We start from the raw sequence: 16,130 nt of genomic DNA, 5'->3' as shown, positions 1-16,130 counted from the left end.
CTTTGACCCTTTGAAAATGATAGACAATATCATCATGGTGATGATAACAAACCGGTTATCTTGCTTCATGAGTCTTGATGTTTACTCATACGTTAACAATTAGAAAAAAAGTACAAAAAATGCGGCACAATCGAGTTTTCTGTTCGGTGGTGGCCTCAGTCACGGCCCATGAAACTCTGCCAAGGTCCGGTGATGGCTCCTATGTTGTTGGCGACTATAGCGCTGCCAGAAGTACGATCATAGCTCACTTTAACCTAAAATGAAATTAAAACTACTGAGGCTAGAGGGCTGCAATTTGGTATGTTTGTTGAGTGGAGGGTGGATGATCAACACACCAATTTGCAGCCCTCTAGCCTCAGTAGTTTTTGAGATCCGAGGGCGAACGGACAGACGAAGGCGGCACAATAGTTTTCGTCGACAGAAAACTAATATAACAGAAATGCTAAGCATAATTGGTTCCCAGAGGCGATCAGGCCTCAAACATATTCCTCCTCACGCTCCCAGACGGAGCTGAGGAGGAGACGTTACGCCCAATACTTCTCATTATTCTTGTCGTCATTCGCATTAACATGTCGTTGTGACGGACGTACACACACACACACACACACGCAGAGGGGAAACACGGGGATCCAACCCGTTCTTTACAACGGGGGCAAGCCCGATGCAGTTTTCCGCCTCGCTTTCAACATGGTTGAACGAGCACCCGGTAAAATTTTTTTTTTATTTTTATTTTTTTATTTTTTGGGGAAGGGTGCAAATGTTCGTGAAATTATCGGTGGAAGTTTCCGGGTCACAGGATGGATTGCCACAGACGCATGCATACACAGTCACGCTGACACATTCACACAGACACAGATAAACACACACAGACACATACACACACCTACTCTGTGATTGCTGGCGTTCGTAAGCATGAAATAATAATAATAATAATAATAATAATAATAATAATAATAATAATAATAATGATGCCCCTTGTCCAATTGCGTTTGGGCGACGCAAAGAGGTATGTAAAATGTGTCTGAACCAATTACTGGGCTGCATTGAGTTTGCTTTTGATAAAGCAAGAATGTAAAAAGAATACTAAAAAAAAAAAAAAAAAAAAAAAAAAAAGGCATTTGAGTTGATTATGAGTTAAGCCTGACTTATGGAAATAGAAGTTACAGAACGTTTTTGAGATAACGATTTTGAGTTTGGTAAACAACTGACAAAACTACAACATATATGTAAACTAAAACGTATATGCATGAGTTTGGTGAAGAGCTGGCAAAACTACGACATATATGTATTAAGAGTTTGGTAATAAATTAATCAAAACTGCGAAACTTAGAGTTGACAATACTGCGACATATATGAATTTTGAGTTTAGTAAACAGTTGACATAACTACGACATATATGAATTTAGAGTTTGGTAAACATTTGACAAAACTGCGACATTTATGAATTTAGAGTTTGGTAAAAAGTTGACAAAACTGCGACATATATTTATCATGAGTTTGACAAAGAGTTGACAAAACTTCGACATAAATGAATTCTGAGTTTGGTAAACAGATGACAAAACTGCGACATATATGAGTTTGGTAAACAGTTGACAAAACTGCGACATATATGAATTTTGAATTGGTAAACAGTAGGCAAACCAGCAAGATACGAGTCAAGAAAAAGTCTAACTAACTGCCGACGCTAATTTCAATGAAAGATTCTTTTCAGCGACAAATTAGGTTCGGACCACAATAACTGTTCTCAGCTGTGACAAAATGAGTTTGAAATGCAAATAATGGAAATTATTATTATTATTATTATTATTATTATTATTATTATTATTATTATTATTATTATTATTATTCAGTAGATGAAACCTATCTATATGGAACAAGAGGCTACCAAAGGGACCAATGACTTGAATGAAATTCAAGCTTTCAAAGAATATCATTATTATTATTATTATTATTCAGAAGATGAACCTTATTCATATGCCATTGACTTGAAATTCAAGCTTCCAAAGAATATTATGGTGTTCATTAGGAAGAAGCAAGAGGAGGTAAAGAGAAAAACGGAAAGACGAGATAAGACGGTTGAATGACAAAAAGACATTATTGAAAACTGCAATTCCTTGACATATCGTGACATCTAATTAATAAAAAAAACATAAGAAATTACCCCATCAATTAATATGTCTTTATAAGCTGACGAAAAGAATAGCACATTTGATTTGGCGTCAGGTGCAGGTGACATTCTGCACCTGAGATATGTGACAATTTTGGCTTAAATGGACGCAGTGATGGATTGGAAAACTGGCAAAAATGAATTAAGAATTGAATAGTGATATTTTTCCTAGAAAATGTGTAATATTCATATTCTGATGAATTCTAAATTTTATTTTGACATTGTAACCCAAATCGCCAACCGCAGCTGCTGCACTAAATTCGAAACTTTAAGTGTTCTTTGTATAATGAATTTAAGACAATTTCTTACTACAATGATACTCAACGATGAATTTTTCAGTATACGTCAATCGTCGTAATTCGGACGTTGCTTAACCACAGTTAAATTTAAACATATGTCGTTTTACAGCAATGAATGAAAAGTACTATATCATAAATTTCTAAAGAACATATGATATCTTTTCAAAACTTAACGAATAATCTCATATTATATATATATATATATATATATATATATATAGTATATATATATATTTATATATATATATATAATATGTCTTTCACTATCTAATTAGCTGTACCTCGGAATGAATTTATTTTCATATATGTTAACCGAAGGGGAATTTCTCAAGTTAATAATAATTTCTTCCTCTCGTGGATTCGAACCAGCGGACAGAGGAGAAATCAGGACTTGAGTCGGTAATGTCACTGAAGTCCTGATTTCTCCTCTGTGCGCTGGTTCAAATCGACGAGAGGACGAAATCATTATCAACAAAAATATTCCCTTTCGGTTAACATGCATGAAAATATATTAATTCCGAGGTAGAGCGAATTGGATATCAAGGGGCCTTTGTAGCTTAATGCATGTATATGAATCACGGCGATTTGATAAAAATTTATATATATACATAACGAGTATCTGGGGACTAAATTGAGATTATGTCTTCACTTCCCTCTAAATATCAACTTCTCGCAGATGTTTGTGACATGTTTAAATGCACACATTTTAGATGAATGAACTTTGTCACTTTTGTCCTTTACCAGATACGTATGGCACTGTAATAACAAGTTATGAGAAGTTAAGAAGCACCGCAGTTATGAGAACTACATACGTAGTATAAATAACGGTATAAGCCACGAAGGAAAGATAAACAACGGGGTAGCCGCAAGATCTTTCGACTCAACACCCTTTAATTACCAGACTGCTAAGTAAAGGACGTTGAGTCGAAAGGTCTTGCAGATACTCCTTTGTTTATCTTTCCTTCGTGGCTTATACCTTTATTTATGCATTTAACACGTTCCAAACTCTCGTGATTCAGCTATACACATACGTAGTACATTAACAAAGCCATATCATTTATGGAATAAAATGTCAGTACATTGTAAAAAAAATTACCATACAGAATTGAAGAATAATTTAAAGGAATAATTAATAAATAAATAGTGATATATGAACATGAACTGTTCAAGAACTCAACGGAATAGATTGTTCACAAAATACAGGACGAATAATTTCTACGAAAAATATTATTGTTTGGACAAAGTATAAACAAAGTGATAAGAGCAGAGGTATATAACTTGGTTACTTCCTTCAATTATATTCTAATGTTTTAAGAGAATGCTTTCTTCTTGCGCCTTCCCATTCCAGTGGCCAAATTCAGTTTTTGAACATTTCCGAATTTTTAGGTTTTTATTTTCCAGATTAGCAATGAAGGTCTTGGGAACCCCTGGGCAAATGATTTTTATCTATTATTTCAATATTTCTTGAAACCGAAATCTTCACCTTTTTATTTTAGCTTACTCTGGGAGTAAGCTTACAAACGAATTTGTTGTTAGTGTTGTTGTTGTTGTTTGGGGGAGGGGGGGGGGGCTAGGAAATGTCTATGGAAGAGCCTAAAAGAGTCTGAAAGGTGTTTCGCGTCGAATAAAAGATACAGGAATTTTAGGATGTGATAATTATGATTAATTCATTAGAACGAAAATGTAAAATAATAAATAATGATTATGTTAAACAGTACAGAACAATTATTTCTAATAAAGTATAGCGCATCTATTTTATTTTTGTTGGTGGCAAAAGGCTCTATTTGACTTAGATTTCAGAACGTTTTAATTCACGTCAAGTTAGGAATATAATGTTTACAACTTATGTGTGAGGGGAATATCTTGCACGCGTCTCGAGTAAGCTGGAGTTCGGATCACGCTTTGTTCCAATTCTCATTTCGTTATGGTTAGTTTGACTGCGATAAACTAATTACAGTTTGGCTTCAAGTAAGCGATAAGATTAAAATACTAAGAACAGCGAATTTTGTGTGACCACAAGTTAGTTATATCTTAGGAATACAATTTCTTTTAGAGAAAAAATAATCTTTGCAATAAAAAACGACAAATATTTTGAAAGAAACTGAATTCTACAAGTTAAAATATATTTATTTTTTATATAAAGAAGGAGAGATCTGTCTGGAATAACTGTGGGTCTTTAGTATGTTAATTTCTTTGAAACTAAACAGCAGATGTGGGATTATATTACATTAATAATATCGAGTTAAGTACATGTTAAAATATTCTTTTGGCTTTTAGGCAACACAAGATATATTCGAAAAAGAAACAGTTAAATTTTGAACGCGGACAAAAATGCCTCCGTCATATGTTAAAATATTCTTTTTTCCAAATGAAACCGGGAAATTAATAAGATATCACTTTTTTCAAAAGAAACAGAGAATTCTATCAAAATATTCCTTTTTTCAGAAGAAATTGGGAATGTCATAAAATATCCATTTTTCCAAAAAAAAAAACTCGGAATTTATTAAAATATTCCTTTCTTCAACAGAAACTTGGAAATTAATAAAATAATTTTTTTCTAAAAAACTGGCAATTCAATAAAATATACCTTTACAAAACAACTTGGAATTTCATAAAATATTTATTTTTTAAAAAGAACCTGGGAATTTATTAAATACTCCGTTTTTCAAAACAAACTGATAAGTAAATACATAATTCCTTTTTTTGAAAATAAACTGGTAACTTGATTAAATATCCCTTTTTTCAAAAGAAACTAAGAATTCAAAATATTCTTTTTTTTCAAAAGAAATTGGTAACTCAATAAAATATTTCTTTTTCCAAAAGAAACTAGGAATTCAAAATATTCCATTTTTCAAAAGAAACTGATAACTCAATAAAATATTCCTTTATCCAAAAGAAACTAGGCATTCAAAATATTCCTTTATTCAAAAAAACTCGTAACATAAAATATTCTTTTTTTTCCAAAAGAAACTAAGAATTCAAAATCTTCATTTTTTCAAAAGAAACGGGTAAATTAATAAAATATTCTTTTTTCAAAAGAAATTGAGAATTCAAATTATTCATTTTTTCAAAAGAAACTTGGAAATCAGAATATTCATTTTTCAAAAGAAACTGAGAATTCAAAATTTTAATTTTTTCAAAAGAAACTTGGAAATTAACGAGACTAATATTACATTACTTCTCGGCAGAAATACGATATTTACACAGAACTCAACGCTACACTGAAAGAAGTTCAACAGACCGATGCTAAAACATCTTTATGAATACAGATGATACATTGCTTTCGCGCACAAAATTCAAGTAGAGAAATCCCCGCGTTTTCTGGTCGAAATTTGGTCATATCAAGCTTAGATAGACGTCCTCGTCCATTCCAACGCAGAATCACACGGTAGGCATTACCAAAACACCAAACGAAAGCTTTCCAAATTTGGTTATCAAAATTGCCTGTTTCAAAGTTGAAAAAAAATAATAATAACAAAATAGCTGACGACAGGATACTTCCATATTTTGAATTTTCGGTTTTAAAGCACTCTTCGAGTTCTAAAAGGAAATCGCGTAGTAATATCAGAGAATGGCAGAAGAAGAAGAAAAAAAATGAAATGAAGTGAAGTAAAAAGAATGGCCCTGCAAGAAAACGACAAAATTTAAATTTCATATTTACATCAAAAACACCAAATTCTCAACGAAAAGAACATTAAAATAGCACAAGGAACGCACTCACTGTATTTGTTAATAACGCAAAACTAAAATTACATGATAAATAACGAAAGAAAATTAATAATCCTGAATGTATTACACCACTTCGTAAAATGTATGAGGTGAATAATGCCATAATGTAAAGTCTCGTGAGAGGAATATTTTCGTGTTGGTGAATGTGATATTATGCGCTCACACACGCGCCCACACGGATATGTATAAGAGAGGAGAGAGAGAGAGAGAGAGAGAGAGAGAGAGAGAGAGAGAGAGAGAGAGAGAGAGAGGGAGAGAGAGAGAAAGGACATTAAAGCTATACGCCTTTTGTTGCATGGCAGACGAAATTTTCGAAACAGCAAAATCTTGGAATGTGATACAGAAATTTCTGTGTCCCGCATTATACGGCAAATCTATCTATGCAAGTAGATATCAGATTTCTCTCTCATCTCAGGTACTACTTTTTAACAATATCGGATAGTGACTACTTGACTACTTAATGATTCCAGTGACCTGCCATCTCAATTTTTCGATTTCGAGCCATGTTCTTGATATGGGTCACACCAATCCAGATAGACTGTTTGGCTAAATAGCTACCTCACGAAATATCTCGCTTTTTGCGATACTGTCGAATTCCCCGAGTCCAATGTCACTCGGGTATTTCACGTACCGAATAACGAATCCACTATTGCAGATACTAACCACTTCACTATTTCAGACGTATTATTTTAACTACTGCAAATATGCAAATACTATTTCGGTGCTTCGGCGGAGGCAGGTCACCCGTTTAAAAGTATACCGTGTCACTCTTTCGGATATTTCACTGATTGTCTCACTTTTATCCGGACGCTATCTCACGCATCCAGGTGATGATGGTTCACGACGGCAGAGAGTAAACTATCTCAGACTGCAGAGGTTTAAGCTCAGCTGCCGAGATTCTATTTCAAAATATCAGCTGGACGGGGGCGGGGGATGGGTTTAGCGAAAGCGAGTCACAGCCTTTTGCAGAAGGTTTAAAATTTATATATATAGATATACATACTATATAATATTATATATATATATATAGATAATAAATATATATATATATATATATATATATATATATATATTTACATATCATTCAACACACTGCTAAAACAATTTATACAAATTCCAGTAAGAAAATGAATCATGGTTGCTCCTATGTGTCCATTAAACGAGAGAGAGAGAGAGAGAGAGAGAGAGAGAGAGAGAGACCAATGGATTGAAATGCACTGGGCCAACACTGGGTGTGTTTTTAGGGGGAGAAGGGAAGAGCATTTGGGGGAGAGAGAGAGAGAGAGAGAATATATGCTTTAAAGTAACTTAACACGACGGTGGGCAAAAGAGAGGGCGTGTGAGTGTGAGTGCGAGTGTGCGAGTGTGTTTTCCCTTCCATCATCCATCGTGGACAAAAACCAAAAAATAAACGTGAAGATTTCGTCTGCTTTGCGAATATCCCTTTTTCTGCTGCCTGCTTCCAGCAGCAGCAGCAGCGAGCCAGAGCCAGAGCCAGAGCCAGCCAGGGCCACCAGCAGCCACTGCTTCCGCGTTTCCACCACCTTTATCCAACGCACCACGGATTTATATATATTCCTCCCGACGGATATCTGCAGAGAAGGAGTCGTCACGCACACGAAGTCACACGAAAAAGTCCAGGTGCACGCGCGTGTGTATGTGCGTCTCTCTGTGCCTGTCTCTCCGACGTCGTCGAAGGTTCGGCTGGAGCAGAGGAAGGAGAGAGACAGATGGAGAGAGAGAGTGAGAGAGAGAGAGAGAGAGGGCTCCGAATTCGCGTCCTCACTCCATTGGGCTCTCCCGTCAACTGAAGTGCTGCTGTTGGCTGCTGGCTCAGCCTCACTGACCAATCTAGCTTTCCCCCTCCTCTGCCTTTCTCTTTTTCCCCTCACTCACTCTCTCTCTCTCTCTCTCTCTCTCTCTCTCTTTTACCTCCGCCCTACCTCCATCCAGCCCCACTGCCGTCTCCCTCACCCATGTCTCTCTCCTCTCTCTCTCTCCCCTCTCTCTCTCTTTCTCTCTCTTTCCCTGTTTTTTACCTCAGTCTCTCTTTCTGTGCTTTCCTCTCGTCCAATACCCAGCATCTTTACACCTTCTCCCCTTCCCCTCTCCCCCCCATCCCTTCCCACTACTCCCACCCCCCCCCCGCCCCCTCTCCCTCTTTCCCCTCGACTCCACGTGGTTACTTTGCACGAACATTCGTCATTTACATTTGTTTTAAGACCTGGAAGAAGAAGTCCGCTCGGGGAAATGGAAAATGATACGGAAAGGAATGAATGACTCCGTCGAGCGTTTCTGCTCATGGTCTGTCTGCTGGGTCGAATGCTTGCTTGCTTCCATAGTAGTATCTCTTGCTGATAAACACACACACACACACACTATATACATACAATCTGCTAAAAATAGTATACCTATATATGTACTAGCACAGTCTTTTATATTCTATTATATATATATATAGATATATTATACTAATATAAGATAAATATACATATATATATATATATATATATATTATATATATGATATATATAAATACTATATATATATATCATATATTATATATATAGATATTAAAGAATCCATATATATGTATATATATAGGGTGTCCATAAAGTCCCAGTACCATTTTGGGAAATAAATACTTGTAATGATACCGGGACTTTATGGACACACACACATATGTATATATATATATATATATATATATATTATATATATATATAAATAATAATATATGTATATAGTACATATACACGCATATACATGTGTATATATACATACACACACACATATATTACAACATATATACATATATATATATATATATATATATATATATATAATATATATATAATATATATATATATATATATATATATATATATATACATATATATATATATATAATAGATAATATATATAATATATATATATATATATATAGATATTTTATAATATATATATATATATGAATGTATGTATGCATGCATATATAATGCAAACTAAATCTCATATCAAATTCCGAAAACCTCTTTCATCTTAGCGCACAGGCCGACGGGGGTGACAAATCCTACGCTTCATATCACCGGGGAAAAGGTTAGGTTAGGGAATCAGATTCGAGTTTTGCTTCGTGACGAATTATGGTTATAATACTGATATTGTCTCTACTTGAAATTATAAGTACTGTCATATTCCAATAATCCTAACATTGGCAAGACTTGGCCGGTTCTTGCTAACTTCCCAAATTTCTCCTGATTACCGTGGAATCCGAAACTCTTTTCATGCAGGGCTCTATAGTAGACTCATAACAGGAATAATAGTATAGGCATTAGCGAGCATTTTAATCTACATTCGTTTAGCGTCAATTTCTGAAAGTGTGAACTCTTGTTCGATGCGCCACAGCGATTAGTCAGTGCTACTCGCTTTGACGAGATTCCGCAATATGTGAATATTTCTGCGTCAAACATATTCTAAATGTTATCGACATCCACGAAGAAAATCCAGAGAATGATCTTTTATTCGCTTTCATCACTGATCCCTCATCCTCTTCTCCTGCGGAGAGGGATCAAGTAGATTTGCTGAACTGCAGCTCCACTATGGAATAAATGTGCCTCACACCTTCAGACTGTCGAACAGTCTCCCTTCAGAGGATGTCCTACAACTCAGACTTCAAAAGTTCAAGTGAAGATACAATGCAATACTACCCTATGATTTACTTACATTTTATATATTTGTGAATTAACAAACAATTGAGTTGTTTTATTTCATTTTCTACTGACTAATCTCTGCATATCCTATCACCTTCAGTCACTTTTTGCAAATGACTATCTTATTCTTTGGAAGCTTCAATATGAAGTCTATGGCCCCTTTGGGTATATTCCAAATCAATAGGGTTCATCGTCTGAATAATAATAATAATATACTTTGATTGAAAAAAAAACGAGAAAATATCACTTATTGATGTTGCAATACCATGGGACACCAGAGTTGATGGGAAAGTAAGAAAAAAAAAATAGATAAGTATCAAGTATGAAATAAGAAGGATACGGGACACTAGGCACGATCCCAAGATCCCTGAAAAGGAACCTGGAAAAACTAGATGCTTTTCGCACATAGTGAGAAAAGTGATGGACTCCTAAGGAGGCAGGATGCAACCCGGAACCCCATACTGTAAGTACCACCCAGTCGAATAGGATGACTGTGACAGACCAAAATAATTAATAATAATAATATAATAATAATAATAATAATAATACAATAATCTTTATAAGGTTGAATTTTAAGTCAATAGCCACTGTGGTGGGCTTGTTCCAAATGAATAGGACTCATCCTCTGAATAATAATAATAATAATAATAATAATAATAATAATAATAATAATAATAATAATAATAATAATAATCTTTGGAAGGTTGATTTAAGTCAATGGCCACTGTGGGGTTGTCCCATATGAAATAATAATAATAATAATAAGAATAATTAATACTAATAATAATAATAATAATAAAAAGTACCAAAATTCACTCGCAGGAACTCTACCAATAATGAATGTTTCTGCTATTTTGATTTTGCAACCCGACAAACTCTGTCAGACAATCACACGAAGCTTCCTATTTTGCTGCAGTGATTCATCGACCCCTGAAATGACGCGAGCATTGAGGATGATCAAGCGTCTCTCTCTCTCTCTCTCTCTCTCTCTCTCTCTCTGTGACGCCAAGTTCTGGGGGCAAATCAATAAATCAACTTGATATTCATGCAAATGGAAATCTCGCACAGCAAGCACTTTCACGGAAGCATCAGATGTGGAAAGGAACTATAAACAAAGTAAGACAAGAAACGGATAACTGAAATTAAAGATATACAGGAGAAGTTGCACTGACTCGGGAAAGCAAATCTTAAGATAATCACAAAAACAAGCAAAAAATAAAATAAAGGCCACCGAAAATAGATCTATCTTACGGTGGTCTAGATGTGATGCTGTATGAAACTTTAACCACGGCCCGGTGGTAGTATGGCCTATAACGTAGCCAAACGTACGATTACGGCTAACTTTAACCTTCAATAAAAATAAAAACTGCTGGGGCTAGAGGGCTGCAATTTAATATGTTAGATGATTGGAAGGTGGAGGATCAACATACAAATTTGTAGCCCTCTAGCCTCGATAGTTTTGAAGTATGAGGGCGGACAGAAACAGTGGCGGACAGACAGACAGCCTTCTCAATAGTTTTTGCTGATAGAAAACTAAAAACAGTCATGACAATCTGAGCATTATGTTGTATTTCGTACAAGTTCCTGGAGGGAACTGTTGACCTTTGAATATTACTTTCATATGTTGTAAAAGTTCACGTATGTCTACAAGAGGTGTTGTTAACGCTAACTCAGGTCAGCACTTGGATCATCAATGAAAGCCAGGCACTAGTCTGGAGAAGATGGTAATAAATCTATCCTAACAATCAGTGCTTTGATTACGCAAAAGGACTCAAGACCAAAGCCAACCATGCACTAAGGCAATCACAAAATCAGTATCCTCACCTCACCTACCCCAACCTATAGTCGGTTTTTTTTTTTTCATCTGTCCACCCGCCTGTGGTGTTTGCGTATGGTAACACTGCGTTCCGGGCTTTAGATAGTTATATTCAGCTTACATTTAACAATAATAACGATATCTTATTTCGAGCATTAAAGTGTAATTCGCATACAGTAAATTATCAAAACACTTTTTAGCTGCAAATGTACACCCAGATATCCTTTTATTTATCTAAAATTTACACATAGCGTAACTATCTAAAGCCCGGGACGCAGTATTACCATACGCAAACACCACAGGCGGGTGGACAGATGAAAAAAAAAAACAGAGTATAGTAACCTAAGCTAAGTTAAAATGTTATAATAGGCTACCTTGAGTTAATTTGTCATGTCAAGAAAGTTAAAAAAACTTTATTAAGCATCCTTCCAACATTTTCATGAAATTACTCCGGTCAAATTTTACAAAACCTTGTGCAAGAATACAACAGTACCAACAGTTCTGAATCATTTTTACAAAACTCATTGTGTGTCCATAATTCTTTCCTGTGAGTTACAACAACTGATTGCAGGTAATTACTCAGTATATAGGCACGATTTCTTTTACCCAGGGGCCATTCTCTCTTGCCCCAGGACCCTACATGGGCGCGTGCAGGATGGAAGCACCTTAATCCAAGCTTCAGAGCATCTCTAAAATTGCATTTTAAAAGCAGAGGTCAATGCAACGGGCAAACCTAAATCCCTTTGTAGCCCGGACCCGCATCAAACAACTGAAGGGACAATGAAATGTAGAAACGAGTATTAAACAGCACCAATAACTCTGCCAGGAAAACTAGGCCATAGTTTAAAGTAGCTATCCTAAATGGAAGGGGGGGGGGGGGGGGGGTGGAGAGTACATGGACCCCAGCCAGTGGGTTGGGGCGGGGAGAATATATAGCTTTTAGAATTAATATGTCTAATTTCATTTAGGTTTTGAAAGTCTGTCTGTGGTTAAAAAAAAAAAAAAATTAACATTTCTTGGAAGCTTGAATTCCACGTCAATGGCCCCCTGGAGGCTTGGTTCATATGAATAGGGTTCATCTCCAGAGTAAATATATTAATACTTGTTCATTTCGTGGCTAATTAGGAAGGATTACACCGTCTTTTGGGCAGATTTTTAGAAGATACACTTCCCAAGAAGTTGGTGCGATTCACACACAAGCATACACGCATGAACACACACAGACACACACACACACACACTTACACCCACCCACACACACACATACACACATACACACACCATGATATAAAAGCAAAAGCGTTCAGTAGGACTCTGTTCCAACGCATAGCTTGCTAATGAAAATATCTGGGACTTACAGTGCGAAACGAAATTTTTTTTTTTTTTTTTCACAGCACAATGACATATTTTTTTTTCATATTCTACCTCTGTGTGATATTCCGCCCTCGCGCTGCTTACAGCCGAAATATTCCTGCCATTCTGCTGAATAGCAAGTTCAAAAGGTATTCATATCACACGCCCACTCGTTTGTGGGGTGGTACTGTATGTGTTGTGTGTGTGTGTGTGTATGTTTATGTGTGTCCTATGTATATATATATGATATATATAATTATATATATATATATATATATGTATATATCAATGTATATATACACATATTTAGATAATATGTACACACATATATATTATAATGTTTGTATATATATATATATATATATATATATCTATATCTATTATATATATATATATATATATATAAACCACAAAATTACATCTATTTGAAATAATACTCAGAAACTCATACGCGAACGTAATAGCAGAACCCTGAATATACATATGTATTGAAAACGTGTTCACGTGTTAACAGACAGTCACCGATGTGCAATGTATTCCCCTTATACATGCATATCGTGACTCATCCCTCATCCCTAAATATATGTGGGCATTTACGAAGTATTGACGTACCAATACGTCTCATCCCGTCTCATTGACCGTTCAGCCAGACAGGTGAATGAAATTCCCCGTGACACACACACACACACACACACAGACAGACGAAAACCGATAAATATAAACATTGACAGAGAGCATTAGCAGATGGAAAACAAACAGTGTCCGATCGAGGAAGCGCAGGAAGCCGGCGGTAGCTTCTTGTTTGCTGAGTTTAGGTGATGGCTCTCTCTCTCTCTCTCTCTCTCTCTCCTGCTATTTTGGGATCGTCTGTTACACAGCTAGTTCGTCTGGTGGTGTGGTAGCGGTTGGTTAGTTCGTTTGTGTGGGTGGGGGGTGGGTGGGTTGCCGAGACGTAGGGGAGCTGGGGAGGGGAAGGGGGTAGGCTAACTAGCTTTAGTAAATACACTGTAAACTGTACCATTAATCTATTATTAGAGGATTCCGCGCGACTGTAACTTCAAAAGTTAGAGCCGAGATGCAATGCATTGCTATCCCTAACACGATTCTCCCTGATTTTCATTACATTTACCTGAATTTTTGTATCTATTTTCTTTTTTTTTTACTAATTTAATTTATTTTTTTTGTTTTCAATAAATGATCTCTTCTTTCTGCATTTCCCTATACCTCCTCTTACGTCTCCCTAATGAACACATTCTTTGGAAGCTTCAATGTCAAGTCAATGGCCCCTTTGTGGACTTGTTTCATATGAATAGGGTTCATCTTCTAAATAATAAAATAATAATAAGAATAACAATAATAATAATAATAATAATAATAATAATAATAATTAATATAATAATAATAATAATAATAATAAATGTGGCGCCGTGGAGGAGTGGGTTAGGTCGTCAATAGATTAAGTCAAGTTAGCAACATTGGGGCTGGTCAGTCGTTGGTTGGGTGACCGCTCTCCTCGGCGTTGATTCCTTGGGAAAGGATCTTTACCATAATTTCCTCAGTCTACTCAGCTGTAAATGAGTACCTATCCCTGATGGGGTAGGGTCCAGCTATGGGTTAAATAGCAAAACTCAGCAATGATGGAAAGAAATGATGGAATAAACGACAAACGACGTAAATGGAACCTCTGGCAACAGAGGAGCTTCGTCCGGCAACCAGGTATTCAACCCAATTGTAGGGGAAGACGGTCAGGTACTTGGAGGTCGTCATCCAGCAACTGATCACCACAACGACAATAATCAACAGCCTGAGATTGGAGCTACAGAGGCAAAAAGGAAGAAATGGACAAGAGAAGAAAATAAGGAAATATGGAGATGCTACATCAGAAGCAACCCGACGGAGAGAGGATATAGAAGAAGATTGGTCAACATCTGGAATGAGAGGAATACACACCACCCACAGAGCAGAGGCTGGCAGACCAAGTAAGGAACATAAAGAAAAAGAACTGGCTCTCCCCAACAGAAAGAGAAGAACTGGAAAGGGAAATGTCACACGACAACGAATTACACGAAAGACGAACTGAGAGACGATGCCACAGAAGACGACAGGGAGGATGAGGTATCAAACAACGACACACGAAGAAACACCGACGAAGTAACAGAGAGGAAGGAATGGGTAGAAAAGATTAGACAATGGATGGAGCCAGATACAGAGAGAACAAAGATCCCTCCATGAAAGCCTACAACACCAAGAAATTAAGGGAGAAAACAAGTGAGGTCAATGAAATAATGGGCCTAATAACACACCACCAGTATCACAGAAACAAACAACTTGACATATGCAGGAGCAAGATTAGTAGCAGAACTGATGGGGATTCGAACACCAACACCACCGTCACAACCAACCCAACAGAAACCAAAACAGCAACCTCCTTGGAAAAGGCGCCTGGAAAAGCAAATCATGGTGATGAGATCTGACTTGAGTAAACTGAAAGAGATGGCAGAAAAAAGGCTAAGAAGCAAGAAAAAAGGGAGGAACTCAACGAGAAATACAAAGTACAAGAGAGGGGACTAAACAACACAATAGAAGATGTAAAACAGAGGCTTAAGGCCAAAGCACACAAGATCCAACGGTACATGAACAGGAATAAGGGATACAACAGAAACAAAACTATTCGGAACCAACCAGAAAAGACTATACAGCCAACTAAGAGGGGAAGAACAACCACCCAGAAATTCCTGAAGCCGAATCAAGTAAGAGACTCTGGAAAACATATGGAGCAATCCGGTATACACAACAACATGCAACATGGCTCCAGGAAGTCAAGGAAGAAGAAACAGGGAGAATAAAACAAAGATTCACAGACATCACGACAGACACAGTCAGACACCAACTAAAGAAAATGCCAAACTGGAAAGCCCCAGGTCCCGATGAAGTCCATGGATACTGGCTCAAAAACTTCAAGGCCTACACCCACGAATAGCAGAACAACTCCAGCATTGTATCTCCAAGCACCCAAATGGATGACCACAGGAAGAACACTCCTTAGTACAAAAAAG

General features: G+C 36.4%; 1 protein-coding gene across 7 annotated transcripts in view; it reads right to left on the bottom strand.

Moving 5' to 3' along the window:
* LOC135208022 (innexin inx2-like) overlaps window positions 1–16,130 on the bottom strand; it is a 366,951-nt gene that overhangs the window by 79,418 nt on the left and 271,403 nt on the right. For 3 of the 7 annotated variants that reach the window (XM_064240127.1, XM_064240129.1, XM_064240131.1), the window contains exon 1: window positions 7,755–7,898. The exons of 2 other annotated variants lie outside the window; for them this stretch is intronic. The gene's annotated coding sequence lies outside the window, so the exon portion shown is untranslated. Of the gene's footprint in view, window positions 1–7,754; window positions 7,899–7,981; window positions 8,040–16,130 lie in introns of those variants that run through there. 2 more of the 7 variants (XM_064240128.1, XM_064240133.1) reach the window with 2 other exon arrangements.

The sequence above is a fragment of the Macrobrachium nipponense genome, chromosome 34 (genome assembly GCF_015104395.2).
Source record: "Macrobrachium nipponense isolate FS-2020 chromosome 34, ASM1510439v2, whole genome shotgun sequence".
NCBI lineage: Eukaryota > Metazoa > Arthropoda > Malacostraca > Decapoda > Palaemonidae > Macrobrachium > Macrobrachium nipponense.
This window is presented reverse-complemented; position numbering and strand designations above follow the sequence as displayed.